General features: G+C 41.7%; 1 non-coding gene across 1 annotated transcript; it reads left to right on the plus strand.

Annotated features, from left to right (window-relative positions):
- Window positions 1-274: 274 nt before the first annotated feature.
- On the plus strand, window positions 275-381 carry LOC136404621 (U6 spliceosomal RNA). The gene has a single exon (XR_010751342.1). It is a non-coding gene; the product is annotated as a U6 spliceosomal RNA (small nuclear RNA).
- Window positions 382-23,579: the final 23,198 nt, after the last annotated feature.

Here is a 23,579-nt window from a genome sequence, read left to right on the forward strand (position 1 = left end):
AGTTAGGTTGCTTCCACTTTTTAGCTATTGTGAATACTGTTGCTATAAACATGGGTGTACACACACCTCTTCAAGACCTGCTTTCAATTCTTTAGAGCATATAGGCATAAGTGGAATTGCTGGCTCATATGGTAATTCTATTTTTAATATTTTCAGGAACCACCATACTGTATTCCGCAGGGGATGTACCATTTTACATTAGTACCAACAGCACACAAGTACTTCAATTTCCACCAATACTTATTATTTATGTTTTTTTAATAGTAGTAATTTTGTGCTTGCTTCAGTAGCACAAATACTAAAATTGGAACAATACAGAGAAGATTAGCATGGCCCTTGTGGAAAGATGACATGCAAATTCGTGAAGTGTTCCGTATATTTAAAGGGCTGGCTAGCCTAACCAGGAAGTAGTGCAATAGATTGAGTGTTGGCCAGGGATGTGGAGGACCCAAGGTCACCAGCTTGAGCATGGGCTCATCTGGTTTGAGCAAGGCTCACTAGTTTGAGCCCAAGGTTTTGGCTTGAGCAAGGGGTTTCTCGGTCTACTGTAGCCCCCAGTCAAGGCACCATGTGAGGAAGCAATCAATGAACAACTAAGGTGCCACAACAAAGAATTAATGTTTCTTCTCATCTCTCTCCCTTCCTGTCTGTCTGTCCCTACCTGTCCCTTTCTCTGTCTCTGTCACAAAAGAAAAAAAAATCTGTTAAAAAAAGAAAATATAACAAAATGTTTTTATGACCAGAGGGTAAGGAAAGATAATTTGTCCATTTGTTAATCAAGTTGTTTGTCGTGGTGTTGAGAAATATAAGTTCTTTATATATTTTGGAAATTAACTCCCTACTAGAATTATCATTGGCAAACATGTTCTCCCATTCAGAGGGTTCCCTTTTTATTATGTTGATGGTTTCTTTGCTGTGCAAAAGCTTTTTAGTTTGATGAAGCCCCATTTGTTTATTTTTTCTTTTGTTTTTATTTATTGCCCAGGGAGATATATTGACAAAAATATTGTTACAAGAAATGTCTGAAAAAAAAATTTTTTTTTGTATTTTTCTGAAGACAGACAGACTCCCACATGCGCCCGACTGGGATCCACCCGGCATGCCCACCAGGGGGCGATGCTCTGCCCCTCCAGGGCATCGCTCTGTTGCGACCAGAGCCACTCTAGCGCCTGGGGCAGAGGCCAAGGAGCCATCCCCAGCGCCTGGGCCATCTTTGCTCCAATGGAGCCTCGGCTGCGGGAGGGGAAGAGAGAGACAGAGAGGAAGGAGAGGGGGAGGGGTGGAGAAGCAGATGGGCGCTTCTCCTGTGTGCCCTGGCTGGGAATCGAACCCGGGACTTCTGCATGCCAGGCCGGAAATGTCTGAAATTTTACTGCCTATGTTTTCCCCTACAATTTTTATGATTTTACAACTTATGTTTTAATCTTTTTTTCCCCTGAGAGAGAGAGAGAGATGAGAAGAATCAACTCATAATTGTAGCACTTTAGTTGTTCATTGGTTGCTTCTCATATGTGCCTTGACCGGGAGCTCCAGCCAAACCAGTGACCCCTTGCTCAAGCCAGCAACTTTGGGCTTCAAGCCAGAAACCATAGGATCATGTCAATGATCCCACTCTCAAGCCAGTAACCCTGTGCTCAAGCTGGTGAGCCTGTGCTCAAGCCGGATAAACCCACACTTAAGCTGGCAATCTCAGGGTTTTGAACTTGGGACCTCAGCATCCCAGGTCGATGCTCTATCTACTGTGCCACCACCTGGTCAGGCTTTACACTTAAATCTTTAATGCATTTTGAGTTTATTCTTGTGTATGGTGTAAGTTAGTGGTCTAGTTTCATCTTTTCGCATATATCTGTCTAATTTTCCCAACACCATTTATTGAAGTGACTATCTTTACCCCATTGCATGTTATGCCTCCTTTGTCAAATACTAATTTACCACAAAGGTGTGGGTTTATTTCTGGACTCTATTTTGTTCCATTGATCTGTATGCCTGTTCTTGTGCCAGTACCATGCTGTTTTGGTAACTATGGCTTTGTAGTATAGTTTGACATTAGGTAGTGATCCAACTTTGTCATATTTTCTCAAGATTGCTGAGCCTATTCAGGGTCTTCTGTGGTTCCATATACATTTTTTAAATATTTGTTCTATAGCTGTGAGATATGCCATTGGTATTTTAATAAGAATTGAATGGAATCTGTAGATTGCTTTGGGTAGTATGGACATTTTAATTATGTTAATTTTTCCTATCCATGAACACAGTATAGGCTTCCATATATTTGTAACTTTCTCAATTTTTTTCCAGTATCTTATAATTTTTTGAGTACAGGTTGATGGTACAACATTATAAATATATCTAATGCCAGTGAATTATATACTTAAAATGATTAAGACAGTAAATGTTAGCCCTGGCCAGTTTGCTCAGTGGTAGAGCATCAGCTCGGTGTGTGGAAGTCTTGGGTTTGATTCCCAGTCAGGGCACATAGGAGAAGAGACCATCTGCTTCTTCACCCCTCCCCCTTCTCACTCTCTCTCTCTCTCTCTCTCTCTCTTTTTTTTTGATTATTTTTAATGGGGTGACATTGGTAAATCAGGGTACATATGTTCAGAGAAAACATCTCTAGGTTATTTTGACATTTGATTATGCTGCATTCCCATCGCCCAAAGTCCAATTGTCTTCCGTCACCTTCTAACTGATTTACTTTGTGCCCTTCCCCTCCCCCAACCCACGCCCTCTGCCCCCCACACCCTGTAACCCCCACACTCTTGTCCATGTCTCTGAGTCTCATTTTTATGTCCCACCTATGTATGGAATCATATAGTTCTTAATTTTTTCTGATTTACTTATTTTGCTCAGTATAATATTATCAAGGTCCATCCATGTTGTTGTAAATGATCCGATGTTTCTCTCTCTCTCTCTCTCTCCAACCCCTCCCACAGCCATGGTTTGAGAAATTTGGCCCCGGGCACTGAGGATGGTTCCATGGCCTCACCTCAGGTGCTGAAATAGCTCAGTTGCCAAGTAATGCAGCAGTAGTGCCAGATGGGCAGAGCATCGCCCTGTGGGGAGATTGCCAGGTGGATCCCGGTCGGGCCCATGTGGGAATCGGTCTCTGCCTCTCACCTCTCCCTTGAAAAAATAAAAAGATGGTAAATGTTATATTATGTGTATTTTACAATAAAAGAACTATTAAAAAAAAAAAAAAGAATCCTGGCCCAGTAGTTCAGCTGGTTAAAGCACTGTCCCCACATGCCAAGGTTGTGGGTTCGATCTCTGGTCAGAATACATACAAGAATCAACCAATGAATATGTAAGTAAATGGAACAAAAATCTGTATTTTTCTCTCTCTCTCTTAATAATTTTAAAATTAAAATAAAGAAAAATTTTAAGAAAATACAGTAAAATGTCTTTATGACCAGAGAGTAGGAAAAGATACTTTAAGCAGGACACACACAAAAAAAACCCCACTATCATGAAAGAAGGTGCATTTATTAAACTATATTTTAATCAAGAGCTTCTGTTCATAATAAGAAACCTACGAGAGCTAAAAGCCAAGCCACAGAGTGGGAGAAGATATTGAACTGACAAAGAAATTGAATTTTAATGATAGAAAGAACTCCCATAGAGAGGAATGTATCAGTGTTGTTTTCCTGGTTATGACAAATGTATGACAACATGTTAACAATAGGAGAAATGAGTATGGGCTCTGTGGAAATTCTCTGAATAGTTTCCTTTGAAGCTTTTATATACAGTAGTCTCTCCCTTATCTGTAGTGGCTTTAGTTACCCACGGTCAATTGCAGTCCAAAAACATTAAATTTTCCTAACCAGCGACATTGTCTGTTCCTGACATCCAACTGTGAACATCACTGTGGCTCAATGAGCCATCGTCCCTCTGACATATTGTCAGAAGATCAGTGGTAACCTAGCGCTATGTCACAACGCCTTCTGCATTGCCCTCACTTCATCTCACCATGTAGGCATTGGATCATCTCACATCATCACAGCAAGAAAGATGAGTCTAGTACAATATTTTCAGAGTGAGACCATATTCACATAACTTTGAATATAGTTTGTTGTTATAGCTGTCCTAATTTATTTTAGTTATCGTTGTCAGTCTCTAACAGTGCCTACTTTATAAATTATATATTTTTATAAGTATATATGTGTAGGAAAACACATAGTATATGTAGGATTTGGGAGGTCTTGGAACTATACTAAATCAAGAGCTATTCAAAAATAAGAAGTTTATTTTTAAAATCAGTTAGTGAGAATCTACATGTATATAATTAGCTGTTATCTTTGGGTTTAAATTAAGGATGTATTTTCTCTATCCATCTTCTCCAATGTTGTGTAGATCATGTGTTAAATGAAATTTCATGGAAATATATTCATCTTCTCACATTTAAGAATCATCATGAATGTATGAATTTAAAGAAGGGATTTTCCACATGTTTATATAACGAGGCCATCTCTTTTTCTCTCACTCTGGTGAACTTTTATTTTGAAACTTGGGAGGTGGGGGAAAGAAACATTTATATCAGGATTATGGAGAATTTAACAGCAGAAGAAGGATTTCAAAAATTGAAAGGGATTCAAAAGTCTAGTTAATAAGAAAACATTCAAATTAAGAGCATGGATTAAGAGAGATTTATAGCCAATTGAAGGCTTTACTCACTTAAATAATATTAATTTTTTCCCAAAGTGTGACTGTGAGAGAGAACTCCATCTGCCTGAGCCTCTTTCTGTAAAACTCAGGCAAGGAATTCGGGTACGTTTTTCACATAGACCATCTTTTATAGATGCTCAAATTGTTGCAGCTCCCAATATTTTAATCCTTCAGAAGCCTATTTGGGTCTTCGGTCAGGAAAAAAATATGAATAAGGCTTTATATAGGGTCTAATTACCTTTATCACATGATAATTTCCTGATGGTATTGATCAGCCATAAAAACTCGGTCACAGTCCTCTGGGGATCATATGAAGGCTGACCTGCCTTCGATGTAAGAAGGACTTCCGTCTGTCCAGTGCTCACTGTTTGGGCTTAATAAGTGTAGTCACCGACCCCGAGCAGCCTTTGAGAAAGGGGCACCCTCCCCAGCGGCCTTCAGAATGAAAAAACTGGACCGTAGTTTCCAAATAGGGTTGAACACGGGAAAACGTAGCTAAGGTCAGAATATTCTTTTCGTTGTTATTTAATATTCCTCACCCAAGAAGGAAGACCTTAATTAATTCGTACTATGTGCAGTCAGATGAGTGAAGAAGCGAAAAATTTTGACTGACTTTTATTGCTATTGAAAAGTGTTTTACAGCCCTGGCCAGTTGGCTCAGCGGTAGAGCGTCGGCCTAGCGTGCGGAGGACCCGGGTTTGATTCCCAGCCAGGGCACACAGGAGAAGCGCCCATTTGCTTCTCCACCCCTCCGCTGCGCTTTCCTCTCTGTCTCTCTCTTCCCCTCCTGCAGCCAAGGCTCCACTGGAGCAAAGATGGCCCGGGTGCTGGGGATGGCTCTGTGGCCTCTGCCTCAGGCGCTAGAGTGGTTCTGGTTGCAACATGGCGACTCCCAGGATGGGCAGAGCATCGCCCCCTGGTGGGCAGAGCGTTGCCCCTGGTGGGCGTGCCGGGTGGATCCCGGTTGGGCGCATGCGGGAGTCTGTCTGACTGTCTCTCCCTGTTTCCAGCTTCAGAAAAATGAAAAAATAAAATAAATAAAATAAATAAATAAAAAAAAAGAAAAGTGTTTTACAAATGGACAAATCTTTTAGTCACAGAACAATGGGCGAGGAGCCTTCGGGCTAATTTCATGTCTGTTCATTTCCCAAGGTGGTGGCTGCAAATTTGAACCTGAACTTGCTCCAGTGGTTCCCAAACTGTGCACTGAAGAACTCTGGGAGAATCACAGTCCCCCAGTGAGCTTCAGGGTACTTTATATTTCCTACAATACAGAGCAACGTTCCCAGGAATTACTAGCTTGAAAGAGTTCACAATTTCAACGTTAGCCTGCAGATATGTGCCTTTTTAGATGACATCATGTCTTTGGGGAGCAGAGTTTTCTTCAGCTGCCCTGATAAAATGCAAGAACCAGTCAGGTGGGTACTAGACTTCTCAAGATGATCACTTCATGAGTTTTATAAATGGCTAAACATGATGCCGTACACCCAAAACTATATAATATTGTATGACAACTATAATTAAAGAATTAAAGCAATATTTTAATAAAATGAAAAATGAAAAGCAAGAACCAGGCAAAAATCAACGTACCACAGGGTGCTTGCTGTTTCACCAACAGGAAACGAGGGTGCTGTATTCTATGACACTGCAGACTGAGAAGTTGCGCTGTGACCAACCACTAGGTGTGCTGATGCCTTAGCAAGAAACAGTGGTTATTTAAGGATGACCTGAAATATTATTTTTTATTTCAATTTATGTGTATTATTTTTTCAAGTGGCTTCCCTAGTCGTGAGGCTACAAGTACTTATTAAGTTGTTTAGATGCTACTACTAAATAAACAGAGGTGTTAGGTATTTCTTTTGACCAAGGGGCTCCAGGAAAAGTTACCAGAACACTAAAAGGGTGCCCTGAATAAGAAAGTTTGGGAGCCTCTGGAGCAGACTAACATTGTCCTCAGATTAATAAAGTAGCTGGAAACAAAGCCAGAGAGTGCAAAATAATTTGTTCATATATTTTTTAATTCTTCCTATTATTTTGCCCAAGTTGAATTGTTCATTAAGCTTTAGCTCTTTATTATCCCGAACTCAAATATGCACTTTAAAATCTTATTAAAGAAAAACATCTTTTGCCCTGGCCGGTTGGCTCAGCGGTAGAGCGTCGGCCTAGCGTGCGGAGGACCCGGGTTCGATTCCCGGGCAAGGCACACAGGAGAAGCGCCCATTTGCTTCTCCACCCCTCCGCCGCGCTTTCCTCTCTGTCTCTCTCTTCCCCTCCCGCAGCCAAGGCTCCATTGGAGCAAAGATGGCCCGGGCGCTGGGGATGGCTCTGTGGCCTCTGCCTCAGGCGCTAGAGTGGCTCTGGTCGCAATATGGCGACGCCCAGGATGGGCAGAGCATCGCCCCCCTGGTGGGCAGAGCATCGCCCCTGGTGGGCGTGCCGGGTGGATCCCGGTCGGGCGCATGCGGGAGTCTGTCTGACTGTCTCTCCCTGTTTCCAGCTTCAGAAAAATGAAAAAAAAAAAAAAGAAAAACATCTTTTAAAACTAGAGATCATTCTTGCAGTGAATAAAGCATAATACTTTGAATCAGATTTAAGATTTCTGCTCCCTAGTCGTCTCTTAACTAACTGGCAGCTTTAAGCAGTTACTTAACTGAAAATCCCTTTTGCTGCAGACTGAGTACATTTTAAAAAAATAAATAAAATTGCCTGACCAGGCAGTGGCACAGTGGATAGAGCATCCGACCGGGATGCAGAGGACCCAGGTTCGAGATCCCGAGGTCGCCAGCTTGAGTGCAAGCTCATCTGGTTTGAGCAAAAGCCCACCAGCTTGAGCCCAAGGTTGCTGGCTCCAGCAAGGGGTTACTCAGTCTGCTGAAGGCCTGCGGTCAAGGCACATATGAGAAAGCAATCAATGAACAACTAAGGTGTGGCAACGCGCGATGAAAAACTAATGATTGATGCTTCTCATCTCTCTCCGTTCCTGTCTGTCTGTCCCTGTCTATCCCTCTCTGTCTCTGTAAAAAAAAATAATAATAAAATAAATAAATAAATAAAATTAAGAGCTCTCTGAGAAGTCAGAAGCAGCAGAAAATTAACACTTATAAGAATGATTATAAAAGAAAAGCAAACAAAAACTGGAAAAAAAAAACAATTAATGACACCTCAATTTAGTGACAACTCAATTAATGAATTCCCTGGGGAAAATCTATGTGTCAACATTGTCTCTGATTAAACTACAAGGACCAGAAAACATCTCATGAATCATGTCTGATGGTGGAGGTCTGTATTTTATTACAGTTCAAGGACACACAGTGATTGAATCAACCAAGCTCCCTCTCACCTGCCCTCCAAGTGTTCGTGCACAGCCTCCTCTTCACAGGTCCCTCTCCCCTAGCCTGCCCCAAACTCAACATTCCAACACCCCACCCTCTGAATTCTTCTACTTTCTAGACTCCATCAGCACTTAGGATCCCTGACTGATCGCTTTTTTCCCAATCTCTGGCAGCTCTGTGGTTCCGGTTCCTCACTGGAAAATAGGGGTAATAATAATCTCTACCTCATAGCATTGCTGTAATATTAAACTCACAAATATACATAAAGCATTCACAATAGCACTTATGGCCCTCATTAAAGGTTGGCTATTATTATTAGAATAAATATCCATTATGGATCTTCAAGAAATCAGAATACCCCCAAGATCATGAGCTAAACCCATAGCAGAGAGATTCAGATTCTGTTCCCATTGCCTTCTCTCAAAAATCGATTGGTCAAAGATACATAACGGCAGGCCTCTAACTATATGGACATAGATTAGAATATCTGGAAGCATTACTTCGGTCTTATTCTGGACACCCAGACAGTTTTTGCCTTAGTTACTAGTTTCACTAATAGCTCTCACAAATAGTTATAGATGTTATCGCAAACCGCAACGTAAATTTTCCTCTCTCTGAATTATATATGCGAGGTCAACACTGTGATGACCATTGTAGGAAGGCCAAGTAAACACAGTGCAGCTCATGACTGGACAACTGAACAATTTAGAGGAAACAAATTGGGCAATTTGTTCTCTCCAAAATCCCTATAGGTAGGGATGTCTGCATGGAAACAAGGGACCCAAGATTGCCTGACCTTAAAGTGCAAAAGGGCACAAGCATCTGCAAATCCATCTCCCGTGAATTTCTTCCGTGAATCCTCCCGTGTGTCCACAACTAAGAGCACAGGGGAAATGAGCACCCTTATCAGTGGGCACCCACCCCTTCCTAGCAGATTTGAGGCCAACATATCCACCATGAACACCTCTTATTTTTCTACTACCTTGGAGTTAGGCAAACTGTGTTTATGAATCTTCACAGGACTGCCTTTATCTAAACCTCTCCCTTCTCGCAAGGATCTCTCACTACCCGGCACAGCTTTCTGCTTAGCTCTACTACTGGCAATAAAGCTCAGAGAGTTACTTTACAACCAGAATACCAATATATTTTCCCAAAGGCCTCACCACTGAAGTCCCTAACTACTCCTCACACCTTTGTCCTTTATTGGCTATCATTAATTACCTACCTTTCTTGCTCTTATTCACAGCCCCTGAACCCCTTAAAACCCTCAAGTGCAAACTATTATATGTTATCTAAGATTGCCAACTCCCTATGGTATGGGCTGCTTGTACCCCTGATCCATTCCCAGGCCGACTCTGGGAATGCTCAAAGTAGAAATAGACCCTTCCATGCCACTGCCAAGATTTCTGCAATGTTCTCTTATAAGACTAGAAACTCTGCAAGGTCACAACCTATAATCCAAGGACTCCTCAACAAGGTGTGGTGAGCGATGCACTCAGGGACCGGAGAGCTAGCTAACTGGGCTTTGGGGGAGAAGCCAGCTGAGTGGTGCAGAAGACAGCCAACTTCGATGTCTGCGAGAGAATCACCGGGGCGTAAACGAAAGAACAGAGTCAGGTGTGGATTGGAGAGCTGATTCAGGCCAGAGGGAGAGAGCCAGCCTGGTGTGGGTGGCTATGGTGGATAAAGGAGCCCATTCAGGAGTGGGCACAGAGCTGAGAGACTCAAGTCAAGTGTGGACAAGAGCCAACTCAGGTGAGGGTGAGTGAACGAACTACTATTTGTGTGAGGATCCGACCTGCGACAGCATGAGGTAGCCAACTCAGTGTGGGTGACAGCCCACTCCACTGTGGGGGAGAGAGCCCTCCCTTTCCCACTGTGTCCTAGAGAGACCGTTTCAGAGTGGCAGGGGAAGGCTGATATTGGGATTATATTAAAAAAAAGGGACTAATTTTTAGTATCTCTTTTTCACCAGGAATGGGAACACAACTAGCTGGTGTTTGGATGTCTAGTTCCCTGTCACTCACTGGTTTGACTGCGGTGTTACGGGCACAGTGTGGGTGTTGACAAGGCCTCAGTGGCCAGTGGCCGGAATGAGCTGTGGTGTTCCAACCCAGGGGTTTCTCCCTGCCTCTCAGCTCTCATGTGAGAATATGAGAGCAGCAAAGAGGCCAACTGAGTAACCCCACTCTTCCTGAAGAGAGGGTTATTAATACATAAGCATCAAACATAACCGGGCCATTGTGCTAAGTCCAGCAGTCATGAAACTTTCCCGCGGAGCTGACCTTTGGAAAGTGTCAAGATATAACTATGCATGAAATGTCTGCCTCTGGTTTCCAGGGGTACATGGCCATTCATTTTCCCGTCGTTGTGCTCATTATACTTGCTGGCACCAGGGGACCAGGCAGAGTGCTCCCGGTGACTGCTTTTCCATCTGGAAGTTTGGACAGCTGCTAACCTCAGACCTGATGGTCTTAACAGGAAAGGGCTTTGTTTCCAAATTCAAAGCCATTGAGTTCCAATCCTGTCAAAGTCAAATGTTTCATTAAAATTTCTATTAACCTTCTCCCATAAGAGTGACTGTAAATTGATTCTTAACCCATTTTGAAAGGTTGAAACAATCAATATTCTACCCAAGGACTCGTGCATGTTACAGGTCTCCCACGCTGGAGAACGGGAGCAAGCCTGCCCTTCAGAAACAGCGAGATGGCGACCGGGGGGTGGGGCAGGGGGCGTGGCCAGAGTTCTGGCCTATAAGAGTCAAAAAGACTTGATCTCTATCACTTCCAGGAAAGTCTCTCACTTACAAAATTTACTAAAGAAACTTGTTCAGATCTCTTCACCTCAAGGTTCCTACAGACTCACTGATGAACTTAACAAAAGATTCAGAAAATAAACACATAACATTGTTTCTCTCGTTATAAAAGCAACATGCTATTATTTAGTAGGAAACTAAAAATAGAAAATGACAAAGTAGGTTTTTGCTTTTTAAACATACAATATAGTTGTTGTGTTTTTAAATTATTAAGAGGGAGAGAACCAGCAAATATACTTTTTAAAATACTCCTAACATCCACAACAGAAATAGCAACACACAAATGGAAATGAAAACTAATGACAACCCTATCTGCCAGTACGATGTCACAAAACTTCATGTAGAATTCTCTGAGAGCAATGTGACACCTTGTACTAGCGAAAATCTGAACAGCAGCTTGAAGTAAAATTACTTTTGGATAAAAATATGGCTACCTATCTTTGCATTATTTCAGAGACAAAATACACTAAAAGGCAAAGGCAGCTCAAACTGATGGACAAAGCTGATCTTAAAGGCTATGTATTCAAAATCACATTTGCTCACTGAGATAATCCTCAACTAGATTTATTCTGTTGAGGTTTTCTTTGTGGACTAATAAATAACATGATCAAATTTTGTGACTCTTCTGTAGACACTAGAAGAGAAGGTGTATTTTGTTTCAAGGTGCAAAGTTTGACATATAAAGACTGGACTTCTTCATTAATTATGCTAATCAGGATTGCCACATCCTAATTCACTTTTCTGTCCATTTGTTCCCAATAATAAAATAAAAGATGCATTTAAAACTCCTGTTGTTTTTGATTTCTCCTTGTAGCTCTTAAATTTATCATATAAATTTGATGTTTTTAAATTATTACCATGATGAATGTCAAATGTTGATTTTCTAATTCCATCACTCATTCTGCTTTTACTGGTTGACATTCTACTGTATTTACTTATTTGTTTATGTCAGAAGGAATCTACAGATTCTTATTTTGTTCAAGGGTCATAATCTATTATTCTTATTTATTGTGATGCTCAGATTTGGCCTATAGATCTCCTTCAAGATGGCTCCTATATCATTTTGACATGGTCCCAATATATTTGGAATTTCCTTGCTTTCTGACACAAGAAGATATTCTAGGCTCAGCTTGTATTCTCCAAGAAGCTCTGGTTCCTTTGAGTGAAAAATGGTATTAGAAACTGAGTTCTGGGTGATAGATATGCTCATTACTACTGGACTATCATTGCTTCTGACCCTTTAAGTGGACAAAACTAGGAAACATTGTTTTCTACACACACAACTATACTGATGTCGCTATACATATTAAAAACCATGAGTTCATATTGATATAACTAATTCTCATTCAGTACAACTGAGATTATTTAAGCTTTCCACTTTTCATAAATGAAATCCTCTAAGAGTTTGTAATATAGGTGTTATCCTCAATTCATTTAGTTACTTGCTCAATTGTCCTGTATGACAAAACTCTTGGCCATTCAGACTATCTATTTGGCCCCAAGCCTGGTGGGCCAACCACACAGATGTCCTCCCCAGCCCAGCCCTGCCAAATTTGCTGGTTGAGCCACTGAAACCTCAGCTTCCAACCCCAACAAATGCACTGGTCCCACCAGCTGAATTCTTGCTATTGACTAAGGAGAAAGGGAAGAGAGACGCTATGTTTTTCATTCATTAATAGTGATAACAGTTATATTTTCTTTGCATATTGTTCCCAGTAGTATGATAAATTGCCATACTTTGTCTAAATCTTTTTATTCTTAATACAGTGTAGTCTTAAATGAAGATTTACATTCTTTTTTTTTTTTTTTTTTTTTTTTTTTCATTTTTCTGAAGCTGGAAACAGGGAGAGACAGTCTGACAGACTCCCGCATGCGCCCGACCGGGATCCACCCGGCACGCCCACTAGGGGCGATGCTCTGCCCACCAGGGGGCGATGCTCTGCCCATCCTGGGCGTCGCCATGTTGCGACCAGAGCCACTCTAGCGCCTGAGGAAGAGGCCACAGAGCCATCCCCAGCGCCCGGGCCATTTTTGCTCCAATGGAGCCTTGGCTGCGGGAGGGGAAGAGAGAAACAGAGAGGAAAGCGCGGCGGAGGGGTGGAGAAGCAAATGGGCGCTTCTCCTGTGTGCCCTGGCCGGAATCGAACCCGGGTCCTCCGCACGCTAGGCCGACGCTCTACCGCTGAGCCAACCGGCCAGGGCGAAGATTTACATTCTTAAAACAATTTTTTATTTTAAAATAATTTTATTTAAAATTTTTATTTATTTATTTTAGAGAAACAGGAAGGGGGAGAGAGAGAGGGAGGAGAGTGAGAAGCATCAACTCATAGTTGCTTCACTTTAGTTATTCATTGATTGCTTCTTGTATGTGCCTTGACTGGGGGACTCACACCAAACCAGTGACCCCTTGCTTATGACAGTGACCTTGGGATCATGTTGATGATCAGACACTCAAGCCAACAACCCCACAGTCAAGTGGACAAGCCTACTCTTAAGCCTGAGACCTCAGGGTTTTGAACTGGAGATCTCAGTGTGTGGGTGGAGCGCAGAGCGCATTCCTAGCAGCTGTGGCTGATGCAATGCTGTGAGAATACTTCAGCTCCCAGAACCCTCCTGGGCATACCCAGGAAGGAAGCTCGCTCGCTATAAGGAAGTGACTTAGCGCCAACCATGCAACCACCTGATCTTTTCAGCCATTGGCTATGAAGGACACATTGTAACATCCTATTGGCTGAACCCATATATATATAAGCTAGTTTACTTCCTGAATAAAGTGGATCTGCATCACTGAACCTGGTCCCCAGAGTCGGGTCTTTGCATCTCCATCGTCCTCACCCCCGGCAGGACTTGTCCACATCAGTGTTCCAAGTTGACACTCTATCCACTGTGCCACCATCAGTCAATCAATTTTAAAATAATTTTAGATTTACAGAATAAATTTCAAAGAAAGGAGAGTCCCATATACCCCTCCATCAGTTTCCATTAATGTTTGTGTCTTATACAACTATGGTACTCTTTTTCAAAATTGAGAGATTAACATTGGTACATCACTATTAACTAAGCTTCAGATTTTATTTGGATTTCTTCAGCTTTTGTATGTTGTCCTTTTTTTGTGTCAGAATCCAATTCAGAATCTAATCATCCTATCTCCTTAGTGTCCTCTGGTCTGTGGCAATTCTTCAGTCTTTCCTTCTCTTTCAAGACCTTGACAGTTTGAAGAGCACTCATCAGGTATGATGTAGGATGTCTCTCTATTTGGGTTTCTCTGATGTTTTCATTGTGTTTAGACAAAGGTTTTAAATTTGGGGAAGAATATTGAAGGTGAAATGCCTGATTTCTCCTCATGATCATATCTGGACTATATGACATCAACATGACCTATCACTGGTCACATTAACCTGGATCACAGACCGTTCCTCTATGATATTATCATTATCCCATTTCCAGACTCAGTTCTTTGGAAGGAAGTCACCAAGTCTAGTCCACCCTCAAACGGGGGGACAAAGAGGATTAAGCTCTACCTCCTGGAGGGGTATATTTATATATATTATTTGGAATTCTTCTGTAAGAAGGAGATTAACTTCCTGTTTCTTCTTTATTTATTCATTCATTTCTTTATATCAGCATGGATTTGTGTTCAGCTTACTATATCTACAGACATATAGATACAGAAATAAGTATAGATATATTTATACTAGTGGGTCAGTATACAGACATCTATTTCCCAGCTTCATCTGCTAAGAGAACCTGGAAAGAATGATAACCAATAGCAACAAGCACACCTAGAACCCAGCTCTTGTTATCTAAACATCATTCACCTTTAAAGGAATCAGACTCCTTGGGAAAATGGTCCATTCTAGGGCTGAGGCTGGGAAAGGACAGAATGAGTCTGGAGGATCTAGAAATGCTTGAATAAAAACATGTTCAAAAAACAAAAGGATGGGAGTATGTCAAAGGGATACAGAAACCAACCAAAAATAGCTCCCAAGGTTCAGAGCTGCAACAATTTGGGCAATAAATAATGCAATAAATACATAAAATAATGTAGTATTGGATTAGGACCCAAAATATAAAACAAATAATTACATGTTGATATTGAGACTTGTAGTCTTTTCTCTGCACATAGGCATTGCCATTGCACACAGACATGCAAACACCACAGATTCATTTTAGTACATCAGGAATAGTACACAATGTATTACATGTGCTTTTTTTTTTCATTTAGGAATATATTTAGAGATCTTTCCTTGTCAGTAAACAAATATCTCCCACATTCTTTTTTGTTGTTGTGATTGTGTATTATTTCAGGGTATAGACACTTATGTTGCATTAAATCTTTTGCTATTGCAAATATGCTATTGGCATAGCCATTCAATTTGCCATTCAAAATGCAATTCAAATTCAAATAGCCATTACACAGTTATTGCCATGTGTATATCCATAGGATAAATCCCTGGAGGTAGAACTGCTGGGTCATATTTCATTTGAAAATTTGTGGTGACGATTTTTTTTATAGCTACTTGTCCCTATTTTAGCGTGAAAAATATCTTCTCAAATTTCCCCGAGAATGCTAATTAGAACTTGCACAGATTCTCTGCCATATTCATTCCCTTCACGGAGGCCATGAACTCCAATAATTCATCTCACACATTGAGTTGTTTTTCATTGTAGGATAAATTCTATATATGAAAGTTAAAATTTATTTTCATGTTTCTTCACTCATTTAAATAGGTCTTCAGGCGAACAGATAGACACATAAACTAAAAATTCCATCTTGGAATAAAAATGTTTACATATTGCTTTGTTGTTGTTTTTTTAGTTCTAGACTAGGTATACATCTTCATTTCATTAAGTGTTCTCCAGCCTGACCAGGCGGTGGCACAATGAATAGAGCGTCAGACTGGTATATGGAGGACCCAGGTTCGAGACCCTGAGGTCACCGGTTGAGAGTGGGTTCATCTGGTTTGAGCAAAGCTCACCAACTTGGACCCAAGGTCACTGGCTTGAGCAAGGGGTTACTCGGTCTGCTGTAGCCCCACGGTCAAGGCACATATGAGAAAGCAATCAATGAACAACTAAGGTGTCGCAATGAAAAACTAATGATTGATGCTTCTCATCTCTCTTCGTGTCTGTCTGTCCCCATCTATCCCTCTTTCTGACTCTATCTCCGTAAAAACAAAACAAAAAAACATTAAGCGTTCTCCAAATAGAAATTCTCAATGCCTATACAGTATTCCCATTATCCAATTAAGCATAAATTTTTAGTTTTTCTATAATTAAGTATTTAGCTTGTTTCTAATTTTTATTTAAAATATTCATAAATAGTAACATAAATTATAACTAAAACTGAAATGTATGTCTTTATATGTAAATCTTTCCAGACATCTCTGATTATTTCCTTAAGAAAATTTTTGTGAGTGAGGTTATGGGACAATCAGTAAGTACACCTTCAAGGTTTGAAAGACAACCATGAATCTCACTCTCTACTAAATTATATTCACTTACCACTCCCCCATCAGGGCAGGGTGCTTTCAGGAAGTAATGGAAGTTTCTCTGAGCTTGTTAAAATAGCATTCTATCAAAGGATTTAGCTAACTAAATCCAAAATAGGATTCTAAATAAGGTTTAGCTAACTATGGATCTAATAGACCCTGAGCTGCTTGAAACCCAAAAGCTAAAGAAGCTAATGCGATGACATTTAAAAGCCAATGAAAGGTCATATCCTCTCCCCATATTCAAAGATATCTCTTCCCTGATTTAGAAATCCATTGCATTTAAATAAGCCTTTTGGGCAAAAAAAAAAAAAAAAAATCAGAAAGGAAGACCATAAGGAAAAGATATCAAGAATGATAAGTTTTTCCTGACCTGGGGTGGCGCAGTGGATCAAGCATCGACCTGGAATGCTGAGGTCACCGGTTCAAAACCCTGGGCATGCTCAGTCAAGGCACATATGGGAGTTGATGCTTCCTGCTCCTCCCCCCTTCTCTTTCTTTCTTTTTTTTTTTTTTTTGTACTTCTTCCGAAGCTGGAAACTGGGAGAGACAGTCAGACAGACTCCCGCATGCGCCCGACCGGGATCCACCCAGCACGCCCACCAGGGGTGACGTTCCTCCCACCAGGGGCGACGCTCCGCCCACCAGGGGTGACGCTCCGCCCCTCCAGGGCGTCGCCCCGCCGCGACCAGAGCCACTCCAGCGCCCGGGGCAGAGGCCAAGGAGCCATCCCCAGTGCCCGGGCCATCTCCGCTCCAATGGAGCCCCGGACGCGGGAGGGGAAGAGAGACAGAGAGGAAGGGGGGGGGGGAGAAGCAAATGGGCGCTTCTCCTATGTGCCCTGGCTGGGAATCGAACCCGGGTCCCCCGTACGCCAGGCGGACGCTCCACCGCTGAGCCAACCGGCCAGGGCCTCACCCTTCCCCTTCTCCTTCTCTTTCTCTCTCTCTCTCTTCTCTAAAATGAATGAATAAATAAAAATAATTTAAAAAAAAATAAAAGATACATTAAAAAAAAAAAAGAATGATAAGTTTTTCTGAAGACAATGATTGCTGGGAGGACAGGGAGGGGCGGTGGATGCACTGGTGCCATTCAGAGAGGGAAGATTTGGGTGGATGCCACCCCGGTGACTGTGAACATGTATTCCCTGTTCTGGGAGCCTGGGAGACTTCAGAGAGAGTAAGAAAGTGGGAGCCTTTCCTTAAACTGCCGAAGACCAGGGGCCACCCAAGCAACCCAGCATTCGAATATGACAAAGAGGCTGGAGAAAGGAGTCGACTCTGACGCAGAACAACTTGAGATGATAAGTGTTATAACATACAGAGTGCCTTTGTTCACATTTTTTTCATTTGGTTTTCACAATAACCCATTCGATTAAGCATGACAGGAGGTATTATTCTTTTTCCCTGTCTTCAGATGGAACACCAAGTCTTCGGTAAGGAAACCAGCTAAAAAGTAGAGAAGATCCGTCTCTGTAGGTGATTTCAGACACCACATTGCAATTTTTTGCAGAAGGGTGCCTGCAGGAAAAACTCCTACCTAAGTGGCCTGATGGAGGCCTCACAGCCTGGCTAGTTATAGCGCCTGCTGAGCCAGCTGTTTCTGCCGCTGGAGCCCCACTGTCGGACGCCTCATTCGCGCCTAAGGGCTGCACGTCTGTGGTTGGGTCATGACAAACATTTACTCAATTATTGAAAACTGCACCAGCTTCACTAAAGGAGGGCCTAGCAAACTGGTAAGAGGAGAGTAGAGAGATTCCAAGGCATGCGGATCCCCCTATAGATGTCTGCAAGAAGTAGGGGTGGAGCAGGGGACCTGTAGGGGTCACTTAGAGTTTGCCAAGTCTGTGTGGGGTGCCTTGGGTGGCCACATGTTCTTCGCAAATAAAACTTGGCAACATTCCAACTATGTTGGAAAGAACAAAAAACTTATTTAGGAATGACCTGTGTTAAAAAGGTGCCTGGACTACAGTGCTAAATTTTCTTATTTGACACAAATTTCAAACCATAAATTATCAAAGGCCCAAGATTCCAAGATGCCTTTTTCTATGACACAACAAGGTGAGGAGCTTAGCAGATGTCTTGGTTATAAGAATACTTAGCCTGAACAGGCGGTGGTGCAGTGGATAGAGCGTTGGACTGAGATGTACAGGACCCAGGTTCGAGACCCCGAGGTCGCCAGCTTGAGCGTAGGCTCATCTGGTTTGAGCAAGGCTCACCAGCTTGAATCCAAGGTCACTGGCTTGAGCAAGGGATCACTCGGTCTGCTGTAGCCCCCTGGTCAAGGCACATATGAGATCAATGATCAACTAAGGTGTCACAACCAAAAACTAATGATTGATGCTTCTCATCTCTCTCCATTCCTGTCTGTCTGTCCCTATCTATCCCTCTCTCTGACTCTCTCTCTATCTCTATAAAAAATAAATAAATAAACTTACAAAATAAAACCCCCAAAACAAAAGGAGTTCTATTAACCCATTTCAGAACTTCAAAAGACACTTTATCATAACCACAATCACACTATAAATAAAATGAGAAACTTAGATTACAAACACTATAGTATATACTGGAAAGGGTCATAAAATTAATTTTGAATTATGGCATAAATACGCATAATAAAGAAATCAAACTTAAAATTAAACTTATAAAATGCTGTAGTGCATTTCTCATTGAGTTGGCAAAAAAGAATAAAACTGGGCTTTAAAATTGTTTAAATTTTGTTTTTTTGAAGTAGAGTGGCATTTTAAAACCTCTGGGTCTAAGAAACCATGGTGTAGGTATTTATTAGGATTTCACATGAGCAGGTGGTTAGGCAAATCAGAGGAAGGCCTCGCTTCTAAGGTCTGATAGTCGGGAAAGACCTTGGGTTCCACGGCCAGTTGGAGTCCACTTCCGTCTGCGCTTCTATAATATGATTTGAGGGAGGAGTTGCCAATTCACACTTTTCCTCAAAATATCTCCCTCACCACCCGCCAGGAACCTCCGGCTTCCCAATGCATCTCAGAAATTCTTGGCATTGGAAAACAAATCAGAAAGACAGCAAGACTCTTATCACTGAACAAAACATTAGCAAGATAAGACTGTGTTTATGATTCAGATTTTCTTCTCTTTAAGTCTTAAAAGTAAGCAGAACTAACAGCAGATTAAGAAACAAGGGCAGCTGTCTGGTAGAATATGCTTTAAAACCAGAAGCATTTTTGCTCAAGAAAAGCATGAAATAAACCAGTGTTCTCTGAACTGTCTCCATTGTTCATCCCATCAGCAAATGATGTTTGAACATGCGCCTCTAATCTGTGCATATTTATACATTACGCACATGAAATGGACTCATATATATTATAAAACATAAAAGTTAGTACTCTTAAAAGGAGAACACACAAATAAATTATAAGTAGTCTCATATTTTCTTTCTGCACCCTTAATGTATCAGGTAGTTTCTGGGGGTCACATTGCACTTTGGAGTCTACCGAAATACTAGAGGAGTTATGAAAAATATCTGCAGCCCGGATTCAATTCAGAATAAGAAATGCAAATTGAATAAAGAGGATGGATACATAAAAACAGAAGAAGGGAATATGTTCAGGATATTTTGGTTGTGTTTTCCCTTGGTTTGTATTGTTTTATCCCTCACATTTCTAAATAGAGACCATGGCACTTTGAGCTTGCATTTAGTTAAAATGTTAAATTGCAACTTAGTTCTCATAAGAAGAGATCTGCCGCAAGGAACAAATTAAAATCCTATAGAATATTTAAAAGAAAAGGAGGAAAGGGGATTGAGGCCAGTGGCACTTAAACATGTCCTAGTTATCGAGGATGAGTAAGGGGAGGAAAAGGCACGGTCATCTGGTTAAAAGTCACCTTGGAAGGGTCAGGGAACATCGTCCTGAAGAATGGTCAAGAAAAATTGCGAATCCTTGGTGGAGGCATTAAAATCTGAGCACACATGAGCAGTAAGAAGCCTTGCCCATGACAGGAGGGCAGCCTGGGACACTGAACGGGGAGGCTGGGCCAGATACTGCTTTCTGCCCCCCACACACACACCCAGCCTCCATGGCCTGACACCCTTGATCTGCTAAAACCTACTCCCTTCCAGTTCCAACACAGCAGCCTCTTCTCCAGTGAAACCTTCCTGTCTGCTCTGAACTGCAATGGCTCACTTTCTCCTCTGTGCTGCTGCTGTGCCCAAAATGTACTTCTATTGTTTATTTTTTACTGAATTACAATTACTAACATTGGTCTCTAACTGGGACAACACTGAGGTAGGAATATGCCTTCTTTGTAGTCGGTGTTTACCACAGTGTATATAATACTTCCTAAAAGCTGATTGAAGAGGTAACTGCTGAAATAGGAAGAAGTGGATCACTGAGATAATCATGGCGAATGTCAGTACCAATGAAGGAATGTGAAATATCATTGTAAAGTAGCAGAAATTGTAAATTTTTGTGTGTGAGAAAGAGAAACAGAAGAGAGAGAGGTGCAGATAGGGACAGACAGACAGGAAGGGAGAGAGATGAGAAGCATAAACTTAGAGTTGCGGCACCTTAGCTGTTCATTGATTGCTTTCTCATATGTGCCTTGACTGGGGGGTACTAGCTGAGCCAGTGGCCCCTTGCTCAAGCCAGTGACTTCTGGCTCAAGCCAGCAGCTTTGGGCTCAAGCCAGCAATCTTGGGCTTCAAGCTAGTGACCTCTGGGCTCAAGCCAGTGACCATGAAGTCATGTCTAGGATTCTATGCTCAAGGCAGCAACTCTGCGGCCCTCGCTCAAGTCAGCAATCTTGGGGTTTCGAATCTCAGTACTCAGTGTACCAGGCCAACGCTCTAACCACTGCGCCACCACCTGGTCAGGCAGAAATAGCAACATTTTTATGCTGAGAATATTTTTCCTAAATCTTTGCAATCTGAGTCCTATAATTGTGCAATTTGCCTACAACGCAAAATGCTGTCCTATTGGATTGAATCCCAAGTGATTCAAATTAAAGTAGAATCAGTCAACTTACTAATTAATTTGACTAAAACAGAAAGTTCGTGTGGATAACCAGCTTTACAAGGAACTCTCTAATCCATACTGTGATGTTTAATTATAGCCTTCAGAGTTTTCAGAAAGGAAATTGCCTTGGTCGTACCTAGATTTTCAAACCAATTACTTGAACTTGAAATGATTGTTTTTGGCATTCATTCAAATAATATTTCCTGTGCATACACTAATGTGTGCCAGGTCCCAGGATGTAAAAATAAATCAACTGTGGTTCCTGGTGTCTAGGAACTCAATGTTTCATGGGCAGAAAGGAGTCGATAAAAGACATCTATTTCCAGTAATATGGCAGGCTAGATATCCTGAACCACCCTCAAATGAAAATGATTAATATGTTAAAAAAGTATTTTTTAAATGCATTGCTGACATGGCATGAAGTTTAAAAAAAAAATCCACAGAGGCCAAAACCTAAGTGGAAACAGAAATTCTTGTTAGTACCAACAGTGTCTTTCTCCCCTTAAGCCAAACCCTGCAGCTTTGGACTTCTTCCTCGGGGTGCCGCGTGGGGCCCAAGGTGCAGAGTGGGTGGGGAGGAGACAGAGCCCGGGCAGAGTTTCCCAAGCCTTCTCAGGCCACACAAAGACTGGGGAACACTGCGTGGAGGTTCTGGCCCAGAGCCTGCCCTAGTTGGAAAGTCCAACGAAGTCCATTCTCATAAAGCTAGAATGAAAAATAAATTTGCCATGCACAACAGGACAGCAAAGAAAACTATCTTTCTCACTCTTGGACCTGTACGAAGGAGGGGAATTTAAAAACATAGCCAGCTTTTGTGTGTGTTTGTGGTGTGAATTTATACTAGTTGTTGGGGTTTTGAAAAACCCCAAGGTAGGATTTTAATTTATCTTGGTTTCCAAGTTGTTAGTAAGTTTGGGGAAGAAGAATAAAATCCCCAGTGGAGGATCTGTCCTTCAGCAGAGGCACAGGAATTCCTATGGGCAAAATTCTAAAGGGGTTAGTTGTTTCACAGTAAAGAGAAGTAAACAAACAAACAAACAAAAGAAACAAGGTACTACAACTGAGAATGACAGCAACATAAAATCCTAGAAGACTTCAGGTATTAAAACTATCACACAAAGATTCTAGAATAAATATGTTCGAATAAAAAGCGTTATCTCAGAGACATAAAAATACTAAAATATTATCAAATCAAATATAGAAGTACACTAAGAGTATTGTGTCTATGAAGAGTTTGTTCCAACAATGCTAAGATTGTTGAAAATTAGAAAACTTACTAAATTTTTAAAAAGAAGATCCACAGGTCTGACCTGGGGTGGTGCAGTGGATAAAGCGTTGACCTGGAATGCCAAGGTCGCCGGTTCAAAATCCTGCACTTGTCTGGTCAGGCCACATGTGGGAGTTGATGTTTCCTACTCCCTTTCTCTCTCTCTCTCTCTCTCTCTCTCTCCCTCTCTCCTCTCTAAAATGAATGAATGAATGAATGAATAAATAAATAAATAAAGGTGGCAATCAAGAAAAACAGTGTTAAAAAAAATATTTCTAAAAAAAAGATCCACATGCCCTGGCCAGGGCACATACCGGAACAGATACTCCTTCTCTCTCTCTCTTCCTCTCTCTATTCCCCACCCCCCAGAGACAGAGAGTCAGAGAGAGGGATAGACAGGGACAGACAGACAGGAATGGAGAGATGAGAAGCATCAATCATTAGCTTTTCGTTGCACATTGCGACTTCTTAGTTGTTCATCGATTGCTTTCTCACATGTGCCTTGACCACGGGCCTTCAGCAGACCGAGTAACCCCCTGCTTGAGCCAGCAACCTTGGGTCCAAGCTGGTGAGCTTTTGCTCAAACCAGATGAGCCCGCGCTCAAGCCAGCAACCTCAGGGTCTCAAACCTGGGTCCCCGGCATCCCAGCCCGATGCTCTATCCACTGCGCCACTGCCTGGTCAGGCTCTTCCTCTTTCTAAAATCAATAAAATAAACAGAAAAAAAATGAGATCCACATGTAGCTGCTCCAACCCCCAATCTTCTTAGTCAGAAGAAATAGCTGACTAAATTCAACAATAACTTCTGGAAATACCAGAAATCGCAGGAGGAACTTTCCTATACCTGACAAACATTTACTGGAAATTTCTGTCAACATTAGAATAATGTAAAATACGTAAAGCATTTCCATAGAATCAGAACAAGACTCTAATGAAGAAAGGTACAGACAGGTCCTAAGTGGGAATGCCTACCATCGGCCATGGAAATGCTCTAGACACTGGTCATTCTATAGTGATGATACAC

This window comes from Saccopteryx leptura, chromosome 4 (assembly GCF_036850995.1).
Source record: "Saccopteryx leptura isolate mSacLep1 chromosome 4, mSacLep1_pri_phased_curated, whole genome shotgun sequence".
Taxonomy (NCBI): Eukaryota; Metazoa; Chordata; class Mammalia; order Chiroptera; family Emballonuridae; genus Saccopteryx; species Saccopteryx leptura.